This window comes from Ailuropoda melanoleuca, chromosome 9 (genome assembly GCF_002007445.2).
Source record: "Ailuropoda melanoleuca isolate Jingjing chromosome 9, ASM200744v2, whole genome shotgun sequence".
Lineage (NCBI taxonomy): Eukaryota > Metazoa > Chordata > Mammalia > Carnivora > Ursidae > Ailuropoda > Ailuropoda melanoleuca.
The window spans coordinates 16206575-16233113 of NC_048226.1; the positions used below are offsets into that span (position 1 = coordinate 16206575).

Genomic DNA, 26539 nt, shown 5'->3' on the forward strand with positions numbered 1-26539 from the left:
GACTTCATTCCTACCCTATCCACCTAAGTTTTCAGCAGGTGGAAAAACTCCTGAGAAATCTGATCCTTTCATAGCACTGTCCATTTGGAATTGCTATAGTCTTCTCGAATTTTTTACCACTGGATATAGCAACCATGGTATAATAAAAAAAATAAATATTACTGCTGTAGCCCCAGTTCCTGGCACAGCCCTCCTAAAACCCTTGGAATCTCCTGAGTGATAAAAGCATCTTCTCTATGCTAAAATGATGACTTCTGGGTGGCAGGGAGGACAGGAGGAGGAATGCTAGAAATAGCTTCAGCATGGAGGCTGGTCATAAGGAAGACCAAATCATGATCAGAAGGTTGGAATTTTCAGCCCCACTCCCAGATCTCCAGGGAGGGGAGAGGAGCTAGACATTGAGTTCAGTCACAAACGTCCAGTGATTTCATCAGTCATGCCAGGTAATGAAACTTCCATGAACACGCCTCAGTGATGGGGTTCAGAGAGTTGTTGCAGGTTGATGAACACATTGAAGTGCTAGGAGGGTGAGGCACTTGGAAAGGGCATGGAAGCCATGCATCACCATCACCCCAAAACCTTGGCCTATTCTTCCCTTTGGCCATTCCCTAATTGCAACTTTCATAATAAACCAGTAAACATGAGTAAAATGTGTTCCTGAGTTCTGTGAGTCATTCTAGCAAATTATAGAACCTGAGAGAAAGGTTGGGGGAAACTTTGATCTTATACCTGGTTGGTCAGAGGTACAGGTGTTCCTGGGACTTGCAACTGGTGTCTGAAGTGAGGGCAGTCTTGTGGGACTCTGATACCCCAGGTATCAGTTGACAAAATGAACACTCTAATTCCCTCTCTGGTCTGTCTCACCAGTGACAAGAGGAGCCTGAAATAGTCAGCTTTCAGTTAAATGAGACCATGACTGCACTTTCTAGTAGAAGTGTTTCTCCCTTTGCTGCCAAGGCCTCAAAGCTAGCAGAGCCCTAAGCCCGGGGAGCAGGGAGCAACAAGTTTACAAGAGAGTTTCCTAGTGAGACATGCCACTTCCACTTCCAATCCTTGATTCCTAGGTATAAGGTGGATCTCATGCAGTCAGCATCTCACCAGGTAGCTGACTGGTCCCTCTCCACGGTGTGGTGTCATTTTAGATTAATTTTTGCTGCTTGCCAGTTGGGCACACGGCTATGATGACATTAACCCAGTCACCCTTCAGGAAGGTAAGGCCATGTTGTGTGCCCAGGCTTAGCCTCTATCCCCTCGAACTCCACTGACTTCAAGAGATCACTGAGCAAACACTGGATGGCTTGGGAGAGGCTGACTGACACCTACAAGGGGGGAGCGGGGTCCCCATCATTACTGAAGGGCTTGTCTGCAGTGAAAGTCTTTGGGCGAATGTATGTGGGAGGCACGTATTTATCGTATTTATCATTCTAAGAGGAGCACCCAAATCCCTCTCCTTCAAGTTTCCATATCACCAACTGCAATCACGGTCTTTCTCAGATCTTGAGCATCTAGCCAAACTATTAGCCACTGCCCATAATGAAGATTTTTAACCCAAGCTCTCTCTCCTTCCAGGCAAGTACAAACTGAGATACCACCCACAGTTCTGCCCACTGGAAAATGGCCTGTCCCCGTCTTTCAGGGCTCCCTTTGAGAGGCGCCATTATATGACAGCCCTCCATCTTGGATGGTGTCAGCATATTGTGCTGGGACCAGTAAACTAGGAATAAGGTCTTTTTCCCTTCCCTCTCAACATGAAAATATTGGGTTGGGGGGAGGAATGCAGTGCCAGCAATAGCATGCCAGGAAGCTGACCTAACTCTTCATGCAGCTTCAGGCAGTGACTGGGCCCTTTTGGAGTGTGCTTATCCACTCCAAGATACGGTACTTCTGGGACTTACTGATACACAGACACTAGACTCTGGGTCCTGTCAAAACCACACCACTATCATTGGAAGCTACACCCCTTCCAGTATGAATTCTAGGAACTCCCTACTTCTCCAATCACTGACTCTTACCAAAGTCCAACATGAGTGGGTCTGACTGGTAGGGCCAAGGCCACAGGCCTGCACTCCAGCTACAAAAAAGGCAGAGGAAGTGAGTGGCTGGCATTTTTAGTTTTACCACGGGACGTGGTATCTGCATCTCAAAATGGAGGGAAATTCCCCTAACAGAGACAGGGTCCAAATGCTAGACGGCCACTAAGATAGATGTGCCCACGCTAGTGATTAAGAATAGAGGCTCCAGAACCAAGCTGCATTAGGTCTTGATTCTACCATGTCTAGCCTTGGGCTACTAACTAAGTCTCTCCGCATCTCATTCCCTCAACCATAACAGAATTATAACACTTCACAGAAGTGTTGTTTGAAAGGACTGAGTCAGCCCACACAAAACACTAAGAACACTACCTAGCACGCATCAAATGTTGGATATAGTAGTAGTCATTAATATTGCTATATGCAGCATTAATCCTCTTTTTTAAAAAGATTTTTTTTATTTGAGAGAGAGAGGGAGAGAAAGAGTGAGTGGAGGGAGGGGCACCGGGAGAGAGAGAGAGACTCCTCAAGCAGACTTCCCGCTGAGCACAAAGCCCAACACGGTACTTGATCTCATGACCCTGAGTTCACAATCTGAGCCAAAATCAAGAGTTGGCCACCTAACCAACTGAGCCACCCAGGCACCCCAGCATTCATCCTTCAACACAGGGAAGGAACGTAGCTTTCATAGAGCACTTATCAATTACTCTGAATTGGCCTAGGAATGCTACATTTAATTAACTCATTCATCATTTAATCCAACATTTCTCTTTTATTGAAGTATAATTAACATATAATGTTATATTACTTTCAGGTGTACAACATATTGATCAAAATTTCCATACATTACTCAGTGTTCACCACAGCCAAGTGTAGTGACCATCTGTCACTACATAACGTTATTACGATCTTATTGACTGTATTCCCTATGCTGTACTTTCCATCTCAGAGAATTATTTATTTTATAACAAGAAGTTTGTACCTCTAAATCCTCTTTATCTATTTCACCCATCCTCCCACCCACTTCCCCTTCAGTGACCACCAGTTTGTTCTCTGCATTTAAGAGTCTGGTTTTTGTTTGTTTCTTTCTTTCTTTGTTCATTTACTTTGTTTCTTAGATTTCTTAGATGATATAAGTGAAATCATATGGTATCATATCTCAAGCACTCCTCCATCATCCCCTGCCATGTGCCAGGCCCTGTTCCATGAGTGGGTTTTGGGACAGTGACAAAATAGAGGAAAGTCCCAGATTTCATAATCATGAGACTCAGGGACATTAAGTAACTTCCTTTCAGTCACATGTTAGTAAGGGACACTATGAATCTGACTTCAGGTCTGTATTCCTCTAACACTTTGCTCTACCCACCCACACCCCACCCTCCAACAACTACTAGAAAAGCAATGTGATCTGGAGACCATATAAATTAGAGAGTCCCCCAAATCAATACATGAACTCAATTCAAGGAGGGTTTTTTTTATTTGTTTTGTTTTGTTTTCTGAGCAGGAACTGATCTGCAGAAGGCCGATTAACTACCATTGTATTTGAATACTTTTTTTTATAATAACCACCCTCTGCTGGATTGTGTTCCTTAACAAGCAGGGTTTTGGAACAAGCAATTTGGAAAGCATCAGGAGGATAGAACCAACCACGTTCCACCCTGGGATCAGGGGTCCACTCCGGTGAGGGAGGCGAAGCTCATAAGATAGCTTCAAACACCCTTTCAGAGAGGCCCTTTCTCTAGCCTTCAAGTACCACTCGAAATTCAAAGGTTTAAAACTCCAATCCACACTGCATCCTTGGGTTTCCTGTGCAAAGAAATAATAAAATAAATAAATTATTTATTGTTTCTTAGGAATTCAGCCCATGCCTCTAAGGGAAAAGGCTTGTGGCCAGTACATTATAAAAATAGCTGAGATATATTTTTAGGAAAGAAATAATGGACAAGCAGGCACCCATCATTAGCTGTTGGCAACAATAAGAGATCAAAGAGGTCAGAGAGCATGGGTTAGAATTCTTTCTACAAATAAAGAGAAAGCAAATGATGTAGAGTTAGATTTTCATTAGGTTTTGTTTTTTGGGGTTTTTTTTGTTTTGTTTTTTTCTGAAGAGAAGCCCAAAGATTTTCCATTTTCAGATATAAAATGTCATGGAAATTCTTCTGCCGACAAGTGTAGATAAGGCATTTGTGATATACTTCTGGAAAAGACATGTGGCGATATGCCAAAAATTATGGAAATCTTCAAAAGAAACACAAGTCACCTTTCTGGGGTAGTCACTACACTCTGCGGTCAACACTGATTTTATATTTAAACAAACACAGATATACTACAGAGTGCGATGCAAAATCTGCCCAAGTTTCTCACTACCAGTGAGTGGCTCCTTGAACCATACCCTGAAGCCCTCTGAGTTATGATTTCACGTTTCTCTCCTTTAGGAATGAATGATTCAGGGGAAAAGCTGATTTGTGGTGGACATGGCTGCATTTACCTTTGCCATGCCTCCAAACAGCAGGCTACCGACCCATCAAAGCCGGCCTGGCCATGAGTTCTCAGAACAGTCTTTTGGAAAAACAAAACAAAATCAAAAACAAAAATGAAGGACACCTGCTCAATAGAGACTGGCTTCAAAAATGGTCAGCTTGAAAGTGTGAAACTCAATCATTTGGCTGTTTGCATTTAGTCCATCAGATGGCAAATATGGTTTGCCAGAGTGGTTTTGAATTGTGTGAATGAATTGACTGCCTTGTTATTTTGCATGGATGGCCCTGGCCAATTGAGGATTATGGTCAAAGGAACTAACTACACAGGTCCTCCTTCTCTGTTGCAGATTTTGACCCTTCACAATGCATTTACAGGGAAGGAATTTCGAAGGAACATTAAAAACCTATGATATTAGGAGGGCAAGGCGGCAGATTAAACAAATAAATCTTAAATTTTCCCCTTTTCAATACTCCATTAAAATATTTTTAAAACACTTAAACCTGCCACAAGAGCAGCCACCAAATCTTGCAATAAAAAGAAGGTGCATGAGTGACAACAGGCAGAGCAAACCTGAGATAGCCAAATGCCAAGGCACAAGTGGGGGAAATGCAGGTCAACCCAGCCACAAGTCAGCATAAAATGTAGAATCTTCCAGGAAAAAAAAAATTGCTCATGGATGTGTACCCCACGCACCTTTGCACTTGCAAACGAAGAGGGGCAGGGACAGAAAAGATCACATCTAAAGAATTAGGAAACAGAATGTCTTAAGACTTCTCAAAAGAGATTCTGGAAGAAGGAAGACAAAACTATGAAGGAAAATTATTTCCAACCTAAAATCCATTCAAAGTCAAACTGCCAATAAAAGGAGAGAATAAAGAATTTCAGGAATGCAAAAACTCAAAAAATGCATCCCCTCAACCTGCTAATAGACAATGTGTTCCACACCATCGGAGTAAATCAGGAAAGAGGAACAGACGGGATGCAGGACAAAGAAGATCCCACAAGAGAAGAGCAACGAGAAGGCCCAGATGGTGATGAAGGACACAGGGTCTGGCTCAGAGCTTGGTGACTCAAGAGATAGACAAAGGAGGGGTTGTGGCTTTTACTGGTCCAAAGTAACCTGCTCTGCACTCCATTCCCTGCTGCCTGGAGTTACTGAACATGTGTCTTTCACCCCACAGAAAAGCCCAGAGCAGTGCACCCCCCAAGGTCTGTGTCCCCACCAGACACCCAGTGTGTGACAGCTCCCTGCTCTGCCAGATCCCCAGACCAGGGCTCTAACTCCCAGGACTCTCAAGGCCCTGCCTGCCTCGACATTCCCTGCACTTGGTGAATCCAGGCTGATCCACGGACTCTCCTCCTAACATCTCCCATCTTCTCATAAGAGCAACACTATCTTGTCCTCACATACCTTGGTTTGTGCTGGCTACACAGGTGCCCAAACCCAAACAGTAGATTGTTTTCCGATAGTACGTAGGTGCTAAAATATAAAGAATTATAAAAGAATGATCAACACAAAAGTTGGGGATGGGGAAGTACAGGAATCAGTGTGGGAAAGGAGACAGGAAGGTATCTGGGCACTTGTAAAGTTCGAGATCTTTATCTTCATGGTGGACTTATGCGTGTTTACTTTATGACTATTCTTCCAGCCATCTGTGCTGATTTTAGTATTATTCTCTCAACCAGACTCTAAGTTTCTATACTTCTCTACATAGATTTCATCATGTTTTTTAAAACCTCATGGCATTATTACAAAACATGAAATAGGATAAAAGACTCATTGAAAAACATCCGGAGAAATAGGGAAGGGTGTGGGGATGTCTTTAAAGCATGATTTGTCAACACAGAAAATTTTTTTAAATGCCCAAGTACATATGGTTTGGTTTGGGAACCAAATGAACACCAGCAATTAAATTTATGTCTCCGCATCAAAATGGTCTTTCTGTTAGGGAAGGAAAAAAACAAAACAAAACAAAACCCTGCTGGGGCACCTGGCTGGCTCAGTGGGTGCAGCATGCAACTCTTGATCTCAGGGTTGTGAGTTCAAGCCCCACTCTGGGTGTAAAGATAACTAAAAAAAAAAAAAAAAAATCTTTAAAAAAACACTGTTTTTATAGGCTGGTATATAGAATTCTTTCACTGTACTTTAAAGAAGTACAACTGCTTTTTCATCATTATTTTTGAATTTTGATTTAAGTGACGAAACAGGATTTGTTATTCTGGTTACCTTTCAGAAACCATATGGCGGTACAGCTGGGTGACTCAGTCAGTTAAGCACCCTATTCTTGGTTTCAGCTCAGGTCACGATCTCAGGCTCATGGGATCGAGCCCCAAATTGGGTTCTGTGCTCAGCGGGGAGTCTGCTTGTGGCCTTCTCCCTCTGCCTCTCCCCGTGCTCTTGTGCTCTCTCACTCTCTCTCAAATAAATAAATAATAAATCTTAAAAAAAAGAAAAAGAAAAAACCATATGGTAAGCCCATGTAGTAAATGCTATAAATGGCCTCAGTTTGCAGACTGGATGCTCTCCCTCAGATGAATTATCATGTTTGTGTACCAACAGGAATAATAATTCCAATGAATTCAAACACTTCAAATATGTTTAAATTCATGAGTATATAATGATACCAAGTTTAAAAAATGCTCATTGTCACCTCTTGAGAATGGCAGGGAGCTAACTCATTATTTTGAAAACAACGGAGGTAAAGAGAAAGAACCCAATAGTTCTCCTGCCTTTCCTATATAACTGTACCACGGGGTAAATGAGTGACTAATAAGGGGAAATTTCCCCTTTCAGGAGTAGCCTAGGTAATAAATGAGGAAGAATGACAGAGTGAAAATATCAGCATTTTACAACCCAAAGTGATAAGGGATCAGAGCAGTGATGTCCCCAGGGCCACTAACAAGACAGGAAGAGCCACCAGACACAAGGGGTCTCCTGACAGAGGCACTAACATGACCTATGAATTCATCTTGCAAAAAATAAAAATAAATAAAACCCTAATCTTATCCATTCTTTAGCTCGAACTATGAGTTTACAGGAAATACAGCCAGAACAACATAGAACGGATACTTTGAGATGGAATCAGAAAATTCCAACTGTGGAAAATTCTACAGGACAAACAACAGGGTTTCTTCACTAAATAACTGCAAGGAAGCGGGGGGGGGGCTGAAGTGAGGCTTTAATTCAATCCTAATTCAAACAAAGACACTGTAAAAAATTTATGAGGCCATCCGGAACATCTGAACACTGACTAGATATTTAATAATATTGTTCGGTTGTAGGTGAGATCATGGTATGCTGCTTCTGTATATAGAAAAGCAACTTTACCTAAAAATACCTGCTCAAAACCACAGGTGAATGAGCTGATGTTGAGGACGTGCCTCAAAATAACTCAGGGCAATGGCAGTGCGTGGGCATGGTTATAAGATGGTACAGGGTGATTGCCAGTCTACAGGTGTGGAAGCTGGTAATGGTTTCATAGTATTCGTTATGTTATTCTCTTTACTTTCATTTTCTGACATTTTTATAAGAGAAATTTTTACAATTTTGCCTCAAATGAGAAATTATATGTGTGATATATAATAGGCAAAGGGATTCTGACATTAATACAAAAATAGTTCTTACCTGGGGCGCCTGGGTGGCTCAGTCAGTTAAGCATCCGCCTTCAGCTTAGGTCATGATCTCAGGGTCCTGGGATCCAGCTCAGTGTCAGGTTCCCTGCCCAGCGGGGAGTCTGCTTCTCCCTCTCCCTCTGCTGCCCCCACCCCGCTCACACACACTCTCTCTGTCAAATAAATAAATAAACTCTTTTTTAAAAAATATTTCTTACCTATAAATGAGAAAAAGAACCACCCTGATATAAAAACACAAAGAATACACACATGCTTCACAAAAAGAAAAATACACACGGCCAATGAATACGTGGGATAAAAAGTTTGAACTTATTAATATTTAAAGAAATTCAAGGAGCGAAAATAATTCTGGGAGGAAGGTAAAGGAGAATTACTCGACTTCTCAGAGATAGGGCAGAGAAGAAGGAAGAGCCGGCACCCAAATGAGCCTCTTATGATACACTCCACCTTAAACTTTGTATCTTAAGATAATTGTGTGTGTGTGTATAAAATTGATGAACAAAGACAAGAGGATAAGTTTAAACAAAAGTATCCATTTGTGCACATTCTTACTTCATTAACCACAGAACTATGTGATAAAATTTGGCCAATAATTTTAACCTAAAAAAAGGAAAGCTCTTCAAAATTATCTGAAGGCTACAGTGATACCCTGCACTGGGTATCGCCTAGGATTCTAGTTCTGTACCAGAAGGTAAAAATATTCTCAGAAAACAACCTTAAAACCAACATAAAGGTGCTGCCCATGCCAAGGACAATTCCTCAACATGTGGAAGGTCACCGGACAGTATCTAAAGATGTTCGAAGCTCTCTCTTTGGGAGATAGACAATAAAAAAAGAAAGCAAAATAAATAAGATGACCTGAGTTTGTGTTACATGCCACAGAAACAACAGAGGTATCATGTCGTACAAGTGACGAGGAGAGAGGTCTTTTTAGATAATGTGTTCAGGAGAACCTTTACCAGGAGGTGACATTTGAGCTGACATCTGAATGACAAGGAGCCAATCTTGCAAAAGATTTGGGGGTAGAACATTCTAGATAGAGGGAACTGCAAATGCAAAGGTCCTGAGCTGGGAGCATGCAGGGTGGAAGTAAGGAACCACAGAAGAAGCAGAGGGCCATGTGGCTATAGCACAATACAAATGAAGAGAGGTCGAAGATGAGCTCAGGAATGAGAGCAAGGATCACGTATGGGGGCCCGATGAGTAAGTCAGAGGGAGGCGTTTAGATAGTATGAGCTGGTGGGAGCCCTTCAAGGATTTCAAGCAGGGGGTGGCACAATCTGGTTTCTGTATCACAAAGCTCCCCCAGTGTGCTGCATGGAGTGGAGGCCATAGAAAGGGAAGAGGAGCAAGCTCGGAAGGAGAAAGCCCACCTCAGAGGAAGCTGCAGAGAGCCCGAGGAGAGAGAAGGCCAGCTGGGCCAGCATGGAAGCAGGAAGAGAAAGAAGGCTAACCACATGCATTGGAGGTAGAGGAGACAGAACCTTCTGGTGGACTGCTTACAGCAAGTGAGGTAATTAGAGAAATAAAATGATGACATTTGGGTTTTTAATTGAATAAAAAGACGGATGGGAGGGCTATTTGCTGAGCTACAATGACAGAGGAGAAACAGGAGGAAGGGAGGAGAACAGAGTTCTGTGTGATAACCAAGGTATGGAAACAAACTCAGTGTCTGTCAGCAGGGGAATGAACCAAGAAGAGGTGATGTACGCACATAATGGAATATTACACAGCTTTAAAAAAGGAAGAAATGCTGCCATTTGCAATTGTATGGATGAACCTGGAGGGCATTATGGTAAGTGAAGTAAGCCAGATGGAGAAAGGCAAATACTTCATGGTCTCATTTGTAAATGGAATCTTAAAAAAACAAAACAGAGAAAGTCTAACAAAGGAACAGAATACAAAATATGGCTACGTGGGAGAAATAAGCAACAGTTTCTAAAAGGATACAACCTTGCAGTTGTAAGATGAATATGGTCTGAGGATCTAACGTATAACATGGTGATAATCGTTGCTAACACTGTGTAGGAAAATTGAAATTTGCTGAGAGAGTAGAACTTGAATGTTCTCACCAAAAAAGGGGGGTGGAGGGGGTAAATATGTGAAGTGAGGAGATGTGTTCAGTACCTGGATGGGAGGAATGCTTTCACAATGTATACATATACCAAATCATCACACTCTATGCTGCAAATATCTTATAATTTTATTTATCAATTATACCTCAATAAAGCCTAAAAAAAGTTCTGCCTTGGCCATTTTGTCTCAGATGACTATAATCATAAACCCCATGGAGATGTCAAGTGGACAGTTTAATAAGAGCTTGCAGCTCCCAGGAGAAGGCAGACCTGGAGATTTAAATGTAGGAGTCACCAGCACAGAGATGATAATTAAACAATCGGATTGAATAAGATCCCGTAGGGACAGAAGGTAGACAAAAAAGGAGACAGTATTGAGAACCAGGAGGTAGGCGTTCCAGTCTTTAGAGAACTGAATAAAGTCAAAAATAGAATTTGAAGTCATAGAAGTGACTTTAATGTTCATTTGATTCTTTTCTCTCTGAAAAAATGATTTGTTAATAATTTTAAAAGAAACGAATCTAAGCAAATCTCCCTGAACTGTGTTCTACCAGCCCGGCAGCCCTCAGTCATCTCCAATTCCAGAAAATGGGCCTCAGCTTTTCCTCCGTGCCTTGCCATGCACTTCCACCATCCCTGATGAGCCCCCACGTCATTTAGTTATGTGCTATTTTCCGCTTCCAAAATTTGAAGCCAAACTTAACATTGAACTTACAAGACATCGTTGACAGGATGATGGGGCCATTAGGAATGCTGCTCATGTGTCTTATCTGTTCTAATTTAATTTCTCCGGTGAACAAAGACCATTTGAACAGTATGAATTGAAATCTGGGCAGAATGTGAGTAGGCAGCTGCCAGCAGTTAATGACGTATGTATTTCTCTAGCGACTGGGCTTCGAACTGAAGGAAGAGAGGAGGGAAGGGCTACAGCCCTTCTGTAGACAACTCTAATCCATTTTAACATCCCCTTCCCCTTAGATTATCTTTCCGTTCTGTTTTGTTCTCTGCCAAAAGGGGAGAAAATTAGTTGGGTGCAAGGGACACTGCTGAAATTCTTCAGAGACCGATCTGGGAATTGCCCTGTAATAGTTAATTTCATCCGTCCACTTGGCTAGGCTATAGCCCAGTTGTTTGGGCAAACACCAGTCTAGACGTTGTGGTGAAGGTATTTTTTTTAATGTGATGAACATTTAACTAAGTAGACTTTGAGTAAAGCAGATTACCCTCCATAAAGTAGGTGGGCCTCATCCAATCAGTTGAAGGCCTTAAGAGCAAAGACCGGTTTCCAAAACCAAAGAAGCAATTCTGCCTCAAGACTACAACATAGAAACCCCACCTGCATTTCCAGACTGCAAGCTTAAAGTCAAGAATTTAACATCAAGTCTTCCACATGGATGGAGAGACAGAGAGAGAGATGATAGCAGATAGAGAGATGGATGGATGGATAGATGATTGATAGATGATAGATAGATGATAGATAGATAGATAGATAGATAGATAGATAGATAGATAGATAGACAGACAGATAGACAGATAAATTGTTGGTGATAGATATCCCATTGGTTCTGTTTCTCTGGGAAATGAGGACTAATAGTAAACTTCAGAATCATGTGAACAAGGGCCATAAATCCCAAGCCTCAGGGAAGGAATGAGCTGCACCTGCATGACATTCCTAAGCCTTGATGGGGTTGTCAAATCAGTATGAGGATCCTTTTACAAGAATCCAAGAGCTTTGTAGCTAGTGTTATCTGTAATAGTAAAAAGATTTTAGGAAATCTAAATTTTATACTAAGGAAATGTCTAGAAGAGAATGAGAGCATGACCCCTCAATTCTGGTGCAGCATTTCCTTAACTGAGATTTTTCTGTCAATTTCTGGTACAAGAAACCAAATGGCTCTCCGTGCTCAAAATATTAAAATTTTTACATAAAATTAACATACCCCCCAATTCAGTTAAGGATTTAGAACTCTATCGGAATAAACAATCGATTATAGTTGCATGACCTATTTTGGTTAAAGAGAAAAGTAAACACACACCCATAAAATTAGATAGCCAATGCCATCTTAAACCTTTGGTTCCATTTTCAAAGAGAATCACATTCCATTCAAAGCACATACTCAGGCTTCAGGGAACTTTTACTTTGAGCCAAATTTGGAGCTGGGTGGTCCCAGTTTTAAGGAAATCTCAAGTGCCTAGGAAGGACATTGGGGAAGTAGAAAAGGTCTGATGACTCAGGTGGGAAGGCATGTGATTTAACGGAAAGTCCACTGAATTTGGAGTCAAGAACTCTAGGCTGCCTCTTTACCCTGCAGTTATCTGGGTTCAAGAAAGGCCATTACCCCCACTGAACCTCCATTTCCCCATCTCTAAAATGGGACAACAGCCTTTAGGTGACCTTCCTTGCAGTTTTGTTGTAATAATCAAATGGGATAAGTGTGTTCAAGTATTTTATACTGCACTTTCCTCATATGATGACCCAGCACAGAAGGGTTAGAGGTTTAGTTTTAGCAAAACTTCCAGAAAGGGATTCCCTGCTCCTTTTTTTTTTTAAGATTTTATTTATTTGAGAGAGAAAGAGCACAAGCAGCAGGGAGGGATGGAGGGAGAGGGAGAAGCAGGCTCCCAACCAAGCAGGGAGCCCCTCTTGGGGCTTGGTCCCAGGACCCTGGGATCATGACCTCAGCCGAAGGCAGATATTTAACCGACTGAGCCACCCAGGTGCCCCTTCTTGCTCCTTATTAATCACACAATGTGCAAACTTCCAGAAGAGGCAAACTCCCTTCTGGTTGTGCCCTACTTGGTGATTCAGACTGGCTCCTTTATCTTTGTACCCAGGAAATCACAAAGAGTATTATATAGTCACAGTGACCTTAACAAGCTGAAGCATTGGGCCTTCTCCCATAGGGTCAAGGATGGTGTGTCGGGATGGCAGTGGGGCTCAGGACTGACTCAGTCTGAGAGGTAGAAGGTTTGCTTTCAGAGCCAAGTTTTAGGGTTACCTCTCTTTTCTCCCACTGGCTGACAAAAGTATATGAACTCTCCAAATACGTTAACTCTCTGTGCATCCCAAGTATTCCAAACCCCTGGTTCTCCTCAATCAGGCACAATGGTTTACAAGTTTCCAAAGCCTGCTTTAATGCGATATTGCTATAGTTTCTTCAATTGATACCACTTTCCCCAGAATCAATTTATTTTTTAAAAATATTTATTTATTTATTTATTTATTTATTTATTTATTTATTATTGAGAAAGAGAAAAAGAGAGCAAGGGGGGGCAGAGGGAGAGAGCATCCAAGCAGACTCTTGCTGAGTGTAGAGCCTGACCCAGGGCTCCATCTCGTGACCCATGAGATCAGGACCTGAGCTGAAATCAAGAGTTGGATGCTTAACTGACTGAGCCACCCCCACGCCCTGGAATCTACTTATTTTATCCCAGTGACACAGGCACTCACGTGCTTCCTGGAAGGACCAGAAGCCATAACAAGGTTGAAACCCTGGGCATGTGAGGAGGGCTCTCTTTAAAGAAACAGAAGCCACCTGTTACAGGCTATCCACTGGGCTAGGACTGAAGCCAGTGTCCGGGACAGGGGGGCCAGTGAGCAAACGGCTGGATAGGAACAGTCAGAAAACATGGCTGAAACCCCGATAATAAGGAACAGCTAACCTCTGCCAAGGACTTCAATCTACCGAGTTCCCTGACGAGCACTTAACATGCTTCCTTTCATTTAATCCTCATTTAAATAGTATAAAGTGGGTACTCTTGTTATCCCCAATTTGTAGATAAGGAAGCTAATGCTGAAGGTGGATGTGTCTAGGCCAAGGTAGCACAAATGGCAGAAAAAGGATTCCAAAGCCACGTTGCTTAAACCCCTACAGCCTGCTGCCTCCCCAGGATATTAACTACCTCCCTATCATAAGGCCCATTCATTTTGACCATCATAAGAGTTTTCTCCAATCACCCATTCAGTGACCCAAATGAATCACATCCAAACTAAAATTGGAGGGGGTTTTTTCGGGGGGGATATTTATTTATTTATTTTATTTTTTTAAGTAGTCTCTACACTCAACGTGGGGCTCAAACTCACGACCTCAAGAAGGAGAGTCGTATGCTTTACTGACAGAGCCAGCCAGGTGCCCCCCAACCCACCCCCCGCAACCTAAAATTGTTGTTCAAGGATCAGTAAGCAGGAAAGGTGATGTTTCAGAGCAGCTGGTGGAAAGGAACCACTCACTTATTTGGCCCAGGGTTTATGTTAGCTAAGTCTCACTCTGGAGCCAAACATCTGATGGGTAGTACCAGAGGGCTGTGTCCGCCAGTCACTCCTGATGTATAAGGTCTTAATAGGCTACTTTTCGCCAATATGCACTGAAATGTAGAGTACCATCCTTGCATCCAATGTAAAGAGAATGTCAAGATGATATAAGCAAACATAAGCTCTTCCAGCAAATAGATGAGAAATAATAACAGCTCTCATCTCGTAGATAATTACAGTTGCCGCTGGGTAGTTAAGGGCTGCAGATCCAATGGCTAGATGTACCACTCTCAGGAGCGAGAGTTAACTGAGTATTTCACCGACGGTTTTCAGGTGGGCCTTGGGCTGTCAGGTCTATTAGAGGAGTTACCGGGGATCCAATGCCAATGAAAACCTTAGGATTTACCCCCACTGAAGGCACGGAGCGTGCTTCCAGGTAAAACTCATAAGACAGGAATGAAGGCAAATAAGGGGAGTGTTTGCCACCCCATGTCCTCTGGTTTGGAGAGACCATGCTGGACACCAGGAGAAGAATGATTTTGCTAACATCATATGGCTCTGCAGCACGTCTTCGCCCTGTCCTGTTCAAAAAGGCATCCGGAGTTCTCCTGCTCCTTCCACCCCTGCTCAGCTATAGTCTCCCCACGAGCTCGTGGGGGTCAGAGCACATCAAGTTATGACAGGAACTTCCAGCAGAAGCAGGCAGCGGGGGCCCATGCACAAAGCCATGTGAACCACGGTGACAGGCTCATTTAGAAACAAATTAGGGGTTAAGTAAAAAGTGCATGACGAAGGCAAAACTGAGTTTCCCTTTCCCCCTTCCTGTCGGTTAGAATTAGAAAGTGCCTATGAGCAGCGTGTGTCAAGAATATGAACGTGAGATGTCATTTCGGCTGCCTCTAATTGAAGCCAGGATAAATGGAGTGGAAAGGCAGCGTCTAATCCAATCAAAACATGAAAAAGGTATTTTGACATGTAAATTACAAACTTCCTGTGTATTTTGTCTCCCCAATTACACCCTCCCCTGTCATGTTTTTTTAAATTATATCTTAATCTCCCAGTCTCCTAATAATTATGTCATCATTCTTGGGCCCTGAACACTGTGTAATGGTATTTTATGGGATATGCCATTCATTATTAACTAAACTCACTCTCTGTCCCCAGTGATACCATATCTCATGGTGTTCAAATATGCCTGGTGTCAGCTCCTGCTTTGTAAATGCTACAGCGGTTCCACTCTCTCTGCTTCATGATTACATGGAAGTGAGTTTGTGAAGCACTTTTGGACAGTTAATCCGACTCATCAGTATTTTATGTGGGGACACCCAACACCTTTCTTTTTTTTAATAGGATGGGCGATGGGTTTAAAATATAAATCTCTTATCATCGGGGCTCATTAAAATAGTACCAAGCACAGAGATTTTACTGTGGCTTTTAATGAAATAGCCAATATTGAGATCACAACAAGAAGTCAGATAGCAAAGAAAAATGACAGTTGGAGATGCAGAGAGCGGTTCTGTGCTGGCAGAAGGTGCTGGAAATCCTCCTACAAATCGCGTCTGAGCAGGAGAAAGTCTGAAAGATCGACTGGCCAGGCCCCTGGATTTACGGGTGAGAAGAGTGCCAGCAACCACATAGGAGTTCTCTGCTTCTCCGTTCATTGGAGGCAGAAACAGAAAGAGAGCCCCAGGGCGCCAACTGGCCTACACTGGGGACCCGTCAGCCCCTGCCCCAGAGCCCCAGGGGTGACATTTGAAAGCCAGTGCAGTGTCTCTGGGGCCACTGCTGAAGCACAAATGCGGCATCTCTGAGGAAGGCACCAAAGGCTTGGGCCAGGACAGTAAGAGACCACGGAGCAGCAGGTAAAACCAAAGTCACCGCTGAACAGTCTTCACTTCCAAGGGGCTCTGATTTCCTCAAATGCTTTCTTTGAAAGGCCGTCTTATATTAAAGTGTTTATTTACCCGGGGCCCCTGGGTGGTACAGCTGATTAAGCAGCCAACTCTTGGTTTCCGCTCAGGTCATGATCTCAGGGTCATAAGATCCAGCCCTGCATCAGGCTCTGCGCTCAGTGTGGAGTCTGCTTGGGACTCTCTCTCTCCCTCTTCCTCTGCCCCGCCCCCCTGCGTTCTAGCAGTCTCTCTCTCTCAAATAAATAAATAATTTTTTTAAAGGGGGGACACTTATTTACACTTAGAGCAAGTGAAGCAAGAACAAGAAGTGGGTTCAGAGAATGACGTTCTAATCCTGGATGTGCTCATTTAAGTTCTTGCCCTCGGGGCAGTCACCGGGCTTTCCTGGCTCGGTCTCAGGATGCTCACCTGCAGAACAGGCAATAACACTGTCACTTCTACCAGGGCAAATGCCAGCCGACTTCATTCCTTATACATGCTATGCTTTCCATATGCACTGGGGCGTCTGGCTGGCTCAGTCTGTTGAGAGTCTGACTCTTGGTTTCAGCTCAGGTTGTGATCTCTGGGTTGTGAGTTCAAGCCCATCGGGTTCCGTGCTGGGCATGGAGCCTGCCTAAGATTCTTTCTCTCCTTCTCCCTCTGCCCTTCCACCCCCACCCATGCACACAGCTCTCTCTCAAAAAAAAAGAAAGTAAATAAAAATAAAAACTACATAACCAACACAGCAGAACATACTGTCACTATGTTGTACACCAGAAACTAATGTAACACTGTGTGCCAACTGTATAAATAAATAAATAAATAAATATAAAGAAAAGGAAGGAAGGAAAGAAAGAAGGAAGGAAGGAAGGAAGGATGGATTGGTAGCCACCCCCCCAAAAAAAAAAAAAAACTAAATAGCCAAAACTAGAATATTACATAGTCGAGGATAGTCAAGAACCCTGGTCTGGGCCCCTGTTCTGCCATTCATTAGCCCCCTGACCTCAGTTTCTCCTTTTTAAAAAATAGGTCTAATAATGTACCTCCCAGAGTTAAAATGAGGTAACACGGGACTGCTTTACCAGGGGCAAGATGGTCAAAACCTATCACTTGCTCGTGGGCTTGTTGTTGAGACCACATCGTTTACCACTTTGCATCTTTCGGTTAAACCTAACAATCAGCCTTGAACCCCCGGGATAGCCAGAAACAACAGACACGCCCAGAAATGTGCCATTTAGAGCGCCCTCTGACAAATCCCTCTGAACAGGAATGAAGTAGGTGGTTCTTTTTCATCTAAATCTGTGAGTACAGGAGGGCTTTAGGGGCAGCCTTGCCCACCCACGTACACAGGTGTGGAAGGGAGGTTTTGGAGACCAGCAGACAGATAACAGCTTCCCTCTTTATGATTCTTCGAGAAATGCAGAAATCATAAAAACACGCTATCTGTCCCCAAGTCCAGAAGCTGAAATAAGAGCTGCAGGAAAATTACCCCTAATTCAAAATAGAAAGTGAGAAGTATTCTGCAGAAGTTGCCAACAAGGCTCCAGGAAGATATTTTAGTGCAATCCTAACCTTCGTTGTATTGGAAAGTTATCAAAGAAGGAAATGGAAGCCTATCTCAGTAGGACAATAATTCAAAGAAAGAAAGAACAGCGGCTAAAATGAATTCTCCCATGTTTTAAAAATGGCAGATACAGAAGTTTGAACCACAAATAGTGGTCTTACCATCTTGGAGGGTGTTATATAAATGGGCCAGTGATAACCTCTTCGTATTATCCTAAAATTGTCCCCAGGCTCTTTACTTCTTTGAATCAGGCTAGAACTGTTAGCCCAAAGCCTGCAGGCACCAAATTCAAGTTCTTCACATACAACTGCCTTAAATACAGTCCAAATAAACACACCTTTAGCCATTTAGAGCCTACCTATTCTGCATACCCCACAAAACTGCATCTTCCAACCATAGATAAGAAAAGACCCACCCTTACTGCCTTTCAAACTCTCAGACCTACAGACTCCCCAAGTAAACGTCACCTAGACATGTAAGGCCCCTCTCCCATTCCCCTCTCCCCTGGGAGGTTCCTTGCCCTATTCCCCTCTAGGGTGGTGACTTCACACCAGACTCTGGAAGGTCTCTTGCTGGGAGAAATCTCCCCTCTGACACAACCCTGTCCAAGCACTACCCAATAAAGTGTGTTGTATGTTACTGCCTGTCCTGATCCTGTTTTCTCCTTGATCAGCCCTGAAATCCTCACACTTGCCACAGAGAGTTTCTTAGTCTGTTTGGACGGCTCTGACAGAATACCATAGACTGGGGCCGCCTGGATGGCTCACTAGGTTAGGCATCTGACTCCTGATTTTGGCTCAGATCATATCTCAGGGTCGTCAGATCAAGCCCATGTCAGGCACTGTGCTTAGCAGGGAGTCTGCTTAAGGTTTTCTATACATACAATGGAATATTACTCAGCTATCAGAAAGAACGAATTCTCAACATTTGCTGCAACATGGACGGCACTGGAGGAGATAATGCTAAGCGAAATAAGTCAAGCAGAGAAAGACAATTATCATATGATTTCTCTCATCTATGGAACATAAGAACTAGGATGATCAGTAGGGGAAGAAAGGGATAAAGAAAGGGGGGGGTAATCAGAAGGGAGAATGAAACATGAGAGACTATGGACTATGAGAAACAAACTGAGGGTCTCAGAGGGGAGGGGGGTGGGGGAATGGGATAGGCTGGCGATGGGTAGTAAGGAGGGCACGTATTGCATGGTGCACTGGGTGTTATATGCAACTAATGAATCATTGAACTTTACATCGGAAACTGGGGATGTACTGTATGGTGACTAACATAATATAATAAAAAAACATTAAATTAAAAAAAAGGTTTTCCTCTCCTCTGCCCCCCCTTTAAAAATAAATACATAAATTTTTTAAAAATATACCATAGACTGAATGGCTTACAAATGACAGACATTTATTTTTCACAGTTCTGGAGGCTGGAAGTCCAAGATCAAAGCACCAGAAGATCCAGTGTCTGTTGAGGGACCACTTCCTGGTTCATAGATGGCTGTCCTCTCATGTGTCCTCATGTGGCCGGATGCAGCTCTCTAGGGTCACTTGTATAAGGTCTCTAATTCCCACCAAAAGTCACCACCGCCAAACACCAACACATTGGGGATTAGGTTTCAACATAGGAATTTTGGCGGGGGCAGGACACAAACATTCAGTCTATAGTGGAGGGAAACCACCATCTAATGGAACCAAGACTGGACTTGGAATCACAATCAGAATGTGAATCCCAGCTCCAACCATGGACCTGCTCTGTGGACTCAGGTCACTTACTCATCCCTTTGAGTTTCCCATTGCCTCCTTGTGAAGTGAAGATGCCTGCCTCACAGTGTCACTGTGGCCAAGACACTGTTAATGCCTGAGGGGCAGCCCGAGGAAGAGCTCACCAGGGCATCAGCAAACCATGAGGCATCTTCCTGTGTGTGCTAGCAAAATTCCAGTGTTGGATCCACCGGGAAATACTGTCTGAGGTAACAGTAAGTATCTAGTCCCTTAATAAGGAAAGGCTGTCCATAGAGATTAGGAAGGAACTACCTTCACAGCTTGGGCAACACCATGTTGGAGCCTGCCTGCTCCAGTCCCATAAAGATGACCAGCCACCAGTGGGCCTGAACCAGTGATGCCATCTTCCCTACTTCTCAAAGGGAGTCTCCTATTCCTAAGGCTGGTATCTGTTCGTCTAGGAGCCTAGGTGAAACTGGGGCCCCACAGGTGACCAGTTAGCTCCTCTGGTTTCTGGCTCCCATTTCAAGGTGAGTAGAGCAGTGACATGCTCCTATCAAGGGCAGACCTGATCCTGAGGTTTGCCGGCTACTGACCATGTTAGTCAGCTCATAACCTCCTCCACCTTGTTCCTGGTAACCTGGGTGACCATTGCCTAGACATCCCTGTATGTCAGCACGTTCCATGCCACAGATCAAGCCTTGCCAGGAAACACAGTTTTAACCATGTCTCTTGCTTCAAGATTTGTGATGTCCGAGAGATCTTTCTATGATGAAAATGTTCTATATCTGTGCTATCCAATATGGTAGACACTAGCCACACTGAGGACTTGAAATGTGACTGGTGTGACTAAGGGACTGAATTTTTCATTGTATTTAATTTTATTTGGTTTAAACAGTCCTATGTAGCCAGGGACTACCAAGGGGACAACACAGTTCTAGAGTTTGTATGTTTGGATGCTCCCACGCAATCTCTAACTCCAGCTAGTTTTCCTTGCTTTCTCACACCCCAGCTAACTTTCTCTCAAGTCTTAGAGCTCTCAGACTGGGAGCTTAACTAGCATAATTTAGTCATCACTTTTTCTACTAGACACGCATTTCCAAGGTCACTAGTGTATCACGAGCTATGGATGGAAGCCTTGAATGAGCATACATTGGGTACATCGAACCGCCTGTATGCAAAGCCCAGCAATTTTAAGGAACAGGGATCCAGCCCTAAGAAAACCTGCCTTGGAAAATGGACAATGGGTTTTGATCATGGTGACGGTGGTGGAGGTGGGGAAGAGAAGCCAGATTCTGGGTATATCTTTTTTTTTTTTTTTTTTTTTAAGATTTTATTTATTTATTCGACAGAGATAGAGACAGCCAGCGAGAGAGGGAACACAAGCAGGGGGAGTGGGAAAGGAAGAAGCAGGCTCATAGCGGAGGAGCCTGATGTGGGGCTCGATCCCATAACGCCAGGATCACGCCCTGAGCCGAAGGCAGGCGCTTAACCGCTGTGCCACCCAGGCGCCCCTCTGGGTATATCTTGAAAGCAATGTCAATAGGCTTTGAATTGGCTTGAATGTGGTGAACACAAGAGATGATGACACGGAGGAATCAAAGGGGACCCTGGTAGTTTGAGCCTGCAGGACAGAGCCAGCCCTACCAGAGATTGGACAATGGAGAGAAATATAGAAAATGGCTCAAACTTTGTGTGGCTCCCAAGCCCCTGAGCCCTACCTAATGTTATCTACCGATTCTCCAGACATAACCACTCCCCAGGCTGCTTTTTTTCACAGCCCTGAGAACTTCCTCTGCTCATTACAGTCCTGAGGCTTTTTCTCATGTCTACACCCTACACACACCCTGGAAAGCCCTGTCTTCATTTTCATCCTACATTATTCAAGGACAGGCTTCCTAGTGAATCACTTTGTCTCTAATCTTGACCTCTTCTAATGCTCCCATCCATTGACATTGTTCTTCCCGTTTTACTTACTGATACCATTTTTCTCCCTAAAATCCTGTGATGAGCTGTAGAAAATACATTCTAGCATGCCATATGTACAAAACAAGTCCCAAACTCATTAGTACCCTCTATGAAACATTCCCTAGGCACCCACTAAGGAATTAATGACCCCCTTCTATGATACTTCTGTAGCTTACTTCACTTCCCACACTACATTATTTTCTCTAAATCCCTGTGATTCTTAGACCCTGACCCTGATACATGGTAGATAATCAATAGATATTTATTGAAACATTAAATCCTCCATTTAGAATTTTACAGCCTTTCAATGGCTTTATTTGTCTTAGCCCCATCTCCTGGACGGTATAATCCAGAAGATCCAATTAGGGGAGGCAAATAAATATATACAGTGAGGTACACACAATAGGGAATAGTGGGGCTTGTGGTAAAGCACACATGCCTATGTAAAAGTATTCTAATGAGAAAATAATTACTGTGTTAGCCAAACAAAATATTCTGCAGTAAATCTGATCTGCAGGCAGGGTAGCTCCCTGAACCGGCAGATCACCACTTCTGCTCTAAGTTTTAATGTAATAAAGAATCCTTCCCACTGGTATGGAATTTTTGTGCTTTGTAAAGTTACTTGTAACTTATAGGGCAATGGGGATAAGTAAATAGAGAACTCCTCAGGAGAAATTAGCATGAGATATCCACAAAAAGTAGTCAAGAGCTCCTGATTCCCCTGCTGACCCTTCCATCAGCCCCCTTGTTGGAGGAGTGGCCTTGCTGTTGAGTTCATCCCTTTGTCCCCAGCACAATGTCTGGTATCAAGTAGAGGCTCAACAAGCACAGGGCGAATTAATGAATAAACAACTAGTGCAATGGCTAACACTCCCTTTTCAGCTCTGAAACATTCTTGAAGCTACTCTCCCTGCCAACACTGTGGGTGCAACAAAGACTCACCAGTGCCATGGTGGCCTTGGAGGAAGCTACTGGAGGGCAAGAGGCTGGGCTAAAAAAAAAAACAGCACGTGGACAGAGAGAACCCAGTGTCCATCCCCAGCAATACATAACAATCACTAGCCACGTATTTCCCGAGTGCATGGGAGGCAGCGGCCACTTCCTGGGTCTGCAGTGAAGAGCACAGACAGGCAGAGGAAGTGGTGAATGAGGGTGCCCCAGTTAGAAGCAGAACCCTGAGCACCTAATGACCGGGAGGTTGAACAACCTGCAACTGGTAATTTACACGCTGATGAAGGGAGTGAAGGTGGTGGAACGCGTCAATGGTGAGACAAGAGAATCCAGACAGGACACAAAGGGACATGTGCCCTGGGTAAGTCCCTAGGGAAGAGGGATTGGGAACTGAGGCCAGAACTGCACTGAGTATTGAATATTGTTCATAGTGCTTAACTGACTTACATTAACTGAAAGGTAGAAGATATAGAACGCACTCAGTACCTACACTTTGACTCTCAAAACAATACCCTTAATACTTCATACAAATGGGGTTCATGATTTACCCAAATCTACAAGTTTCTCCACAATTTTTACCTGGGTACCCAATTGGCAGCTGAATGAACAGGGGGCATGCCCTCTGTCCGGCCACGTCTTAGAACACTCCTTCTCTAGTGGTATCGCTTTCAGAGCTTGTTTGGTTTTGGAAGTGAAATCTTCAAATGAAACTCTATGAAAAAAGGGGCAAGCTACAGCGCTCTGCGGAAGAAGTTGCAGGGGCTGTGATCAACACACTCTCTCTGCCTCGCCTTCCCCATTCTCCATTCTTCCGCCCCCAACCTAGGCAGCCCCAGGAAGCTCTGAGGGCCCCCACCCACCCTTTTAAGATTTGCTCCCGAGACTCCTCCATCCACAGCTGTGCTTTGTACGCCATGGGCGTTTTTGAAACTGACCTAATCTCTCTCCACCCGAGAATTCCAGATCCTCCCCTACCCACTCCTGAAGCGAGCTAGCTGCCAATCAAGCCTCTCCGGGATTCAGAGTATTTCAGAAGCATTCTCTCATTTGAGCACCATCTAATTATCTAATTAGTCTCTCCTAATGGAATATGAGGGAAAGAGCTGGCATCTGCATTCCCACTCAGCGGGAGGAAAGACCTCTCCGGGAGGAGATGCTACCTGGAGTTCGTGCCCATTCCTCTGACTGTCTCATCTATAATTCAAGGCAGCCTCGGGACTCAGGAAGATGTGTGTCTAGGTTGCCTCGCTCTGTGCCTAGCTGTGCACTTTAAAGAAGTAAACCTTCCCATACACCACCACTCCCAGCGTTACACCCCCTCGCATCACACAGCTCTACTCAACATGGAAATCAAGCTACCAGCACCTTGCCTTGGCCAATAATCCATGCCTAAATTCTTATTCCCCTGCCCCACCTCAAATTATTTGTCCTGACTTGTGCCTGACATTGGTTTCCCCAAATCCCACCACTTCCTACATCTCAGGGCTTGCACCCTCTCCCTGCAGCTTTAAGCCCTGGATCCTCTCACGTTAACCTTGGTTTCTCTTAGTGGTAATGATTTAATGATCTGCCTGCACTACTCAGATTATGAATGAAGTTGCCATTCAGGTAGTCCTAGAGGGCCTCCAGTGGATGTGCCCTGCCCCAAGCGCCCCACCTGGCTAGAACTCCTCTAAAATGTCAACCTCCTCCAAGGGGACAGACACACCTTCCCAAAGCCCACTTTAGCCTTATGCCCTCAGTATTTATCAAGGGTATAGGAGTAAGGTTAGAGATATGCCTTTCAAACTGCTGTTGCAAACACCACTCATTAGTAAATATATAATGTATAATAAAAAGTCTCTCAGCTAATGTCTTCTTTTAACAGATGAATAAAGCATTGCTTATTATGTATTGATTTTTTTACTGTCTCAATGTTTTAAAAGAATTTAAGGAAGCTTCTGATGATGCATGTGATATATCTAGATAAAAATAATGTGAAATTAATAAAAATAATGAAGGGAAAATAAGAAATAGTGGTCAAGAGTTGGTATAGTTTGCAAAATACGGGCAGTGAAATTTTATGCATTTGAGATGGTTGAGTATCAAAACACCAAAGAATCAGTGTCGAGGAGGAGAAAAGAAATACCCCACACATCATATGGGAAGAACAATAGCATGGTCCTCTCCAAAAGCCTCAACCATATGTTGGATAATGCACATAGTTCTCAACAACATCATTATAGGAAATCGACCAGTGAGGTTCAAGGAGTTGTTTCTCATGATGCCCTAAGAGAAGGCATAGGCGTGCTATGCCAGAGTGCATTTCAGGGTCAATTCTGTCCATGTCCCATGGAAGCAGTTCTCCAACAGTTTGTTCTTCATATACTTGGAAAATCTGTTGTTTGGTACATATTTAGAAATGTTGTTCTTTTGGGGTGGTAATTGTTTTATCAGTATGAAATGACCCTTTTTCTCTGGTATCTAATATTACCTTAGCCACTCCACTTGTTTTGTTTAACTGGTGCTAGCATGGTATACCTTTTGCCATCCTTCCACTCTGCTAATAATATAAGAACTTTACAACAAAACAATTCCATGTCTCCATTTGTACTAGTGTTATTATACATGACACATCCACATATGTTATAAACCTCACAATATATTTTTATTTTTCTTTTAAACACTTATCTTTTAAAAACATTTCTATAATAAGAAAGAGACAATCTGTTATATTTGCCCACATAGTTACCAATTCCAAGCATCTTGGTTCCTTTGTGTAGATCCAGACTTCCTTCTCAAATCACTTTCTTTCTGCCTGTAAGATGTTCTTTAACATTTCATGTTATGCTACTGATGAATTGTTTTAGTATTTTGTGTCTAAGAAAGTTCTGATTTCATCTTCATTTTTGAAAGCAATTTTGCTGGCTTAACTGATTTTTTGCTTTAACTATTTTGACACCGCTGCTCTTCCATCTTCCTGCTTTATTCTTTGTGTGTGTGNATGAATTGTTTTAGTATTTTGTGTCTAAGAAAGTTCTGATTTCATCTTCATTTTTGAAAGCAATTTTGCTGGCTTAACTGATTTTTTGCTTTAACTATTTTGACACCGCTGCTCTTCCATCTTCCTGCTTTATTCTTTGTGTGTGTGTGTGTGTGTGTGTGTGTGTGTTTTATTTTTTTTATTTTTTATTTTTCTTTTAGGGAAGGTTGTTAGTCTTTTATTTTTTTTAATAATTTTTTATTATGTATGTTAATCACCATACAGTATATCCTTAGTTTTTGATGTAAAGTTCCATGATTCATCATTTGCGTATAACACCCAGTGCTCCATGCAATATATGCCCTCCTTAATACCCATCACTGGCCTATCCCAATCCCCCACCCCCCTCCCCTCTGAAGCCCTCAGTTTGTTTTCCAGAGTCCATAGTCTCTCATGGTTCATTCCCCCTTCTGTTTACCCCCCCTTCATTCTCTCCTTCCTCCTCCTACCGATCTTCCTGCTATTTCTTATGTTCCATAAATGAGTGAAACGATATAATTGTCTTTCTCTGCTTGACTTATTTCACTTAGCATAATCTCCTCCAGTCCCGTCCATGTTGCTGCAAATGTTGGGTAATCGTTCTTTCTGATGGCTGAGTAATATTCCATTGTATACATGGACATCTTCTTAATCCAGTCATCTGTTGAAGGGCATCTCGGCTCCTTCCATGATTTAGCTATTGTGGACAATGCTGCTATGAACATTGGGGTGCATATGGCCCTTCTCTTTACTACGTCTGTATCTTTGGGGTAAATACCCAGTAGTGCAATTGTTGGATCACAGGGTAGCTCAATTTTTAACTTTTTAAGGGATCTCCACACTGATTTCCAAAGTGGCTAGACCAACTTGCATTCCCATCAACAGTGTAAGAGGGATCCCCTTTCTCCATATCCTCTCCAACATTTGTTGTTTCTTGCCTTGTCAATTTTTGCCATTCTAACTGG

General features: G+C 43.2%; 1 protein-coding gene and 1 long non-coding RNA gene across 6 annotated transcripts in view; one reads left to right on the top strand and one right to left on the bottom strand.

The window, feature by feature from the left end:
• FAM169B (family with sequence similarity 169 member B) overlaps positions 1-26539 on the bottom strand; it is a 377511-nt gene that overhangs the window by 13051 nt on the left and 337921 nt on the right. The gene's annotated exons all lie outside the window — the stretch shown is intronic.
• The window catches only part of LOC105239715, a 17182-nt gene continuing 13372 nt past the window's right edge, over positions 22730-26539 (top strand). For all 5 annotated transcript variants that reach the window (XR_002143694.2, XR_002143695.2, XR_004627720.1 and 2 more), the window contains exon 1: positions 22730-22934. This is a non-coding gene — a long non-coding RNA (uncharacterized LOC105239715). The remainder of the gene's footprint in view (positions 22935-26539) is intronic.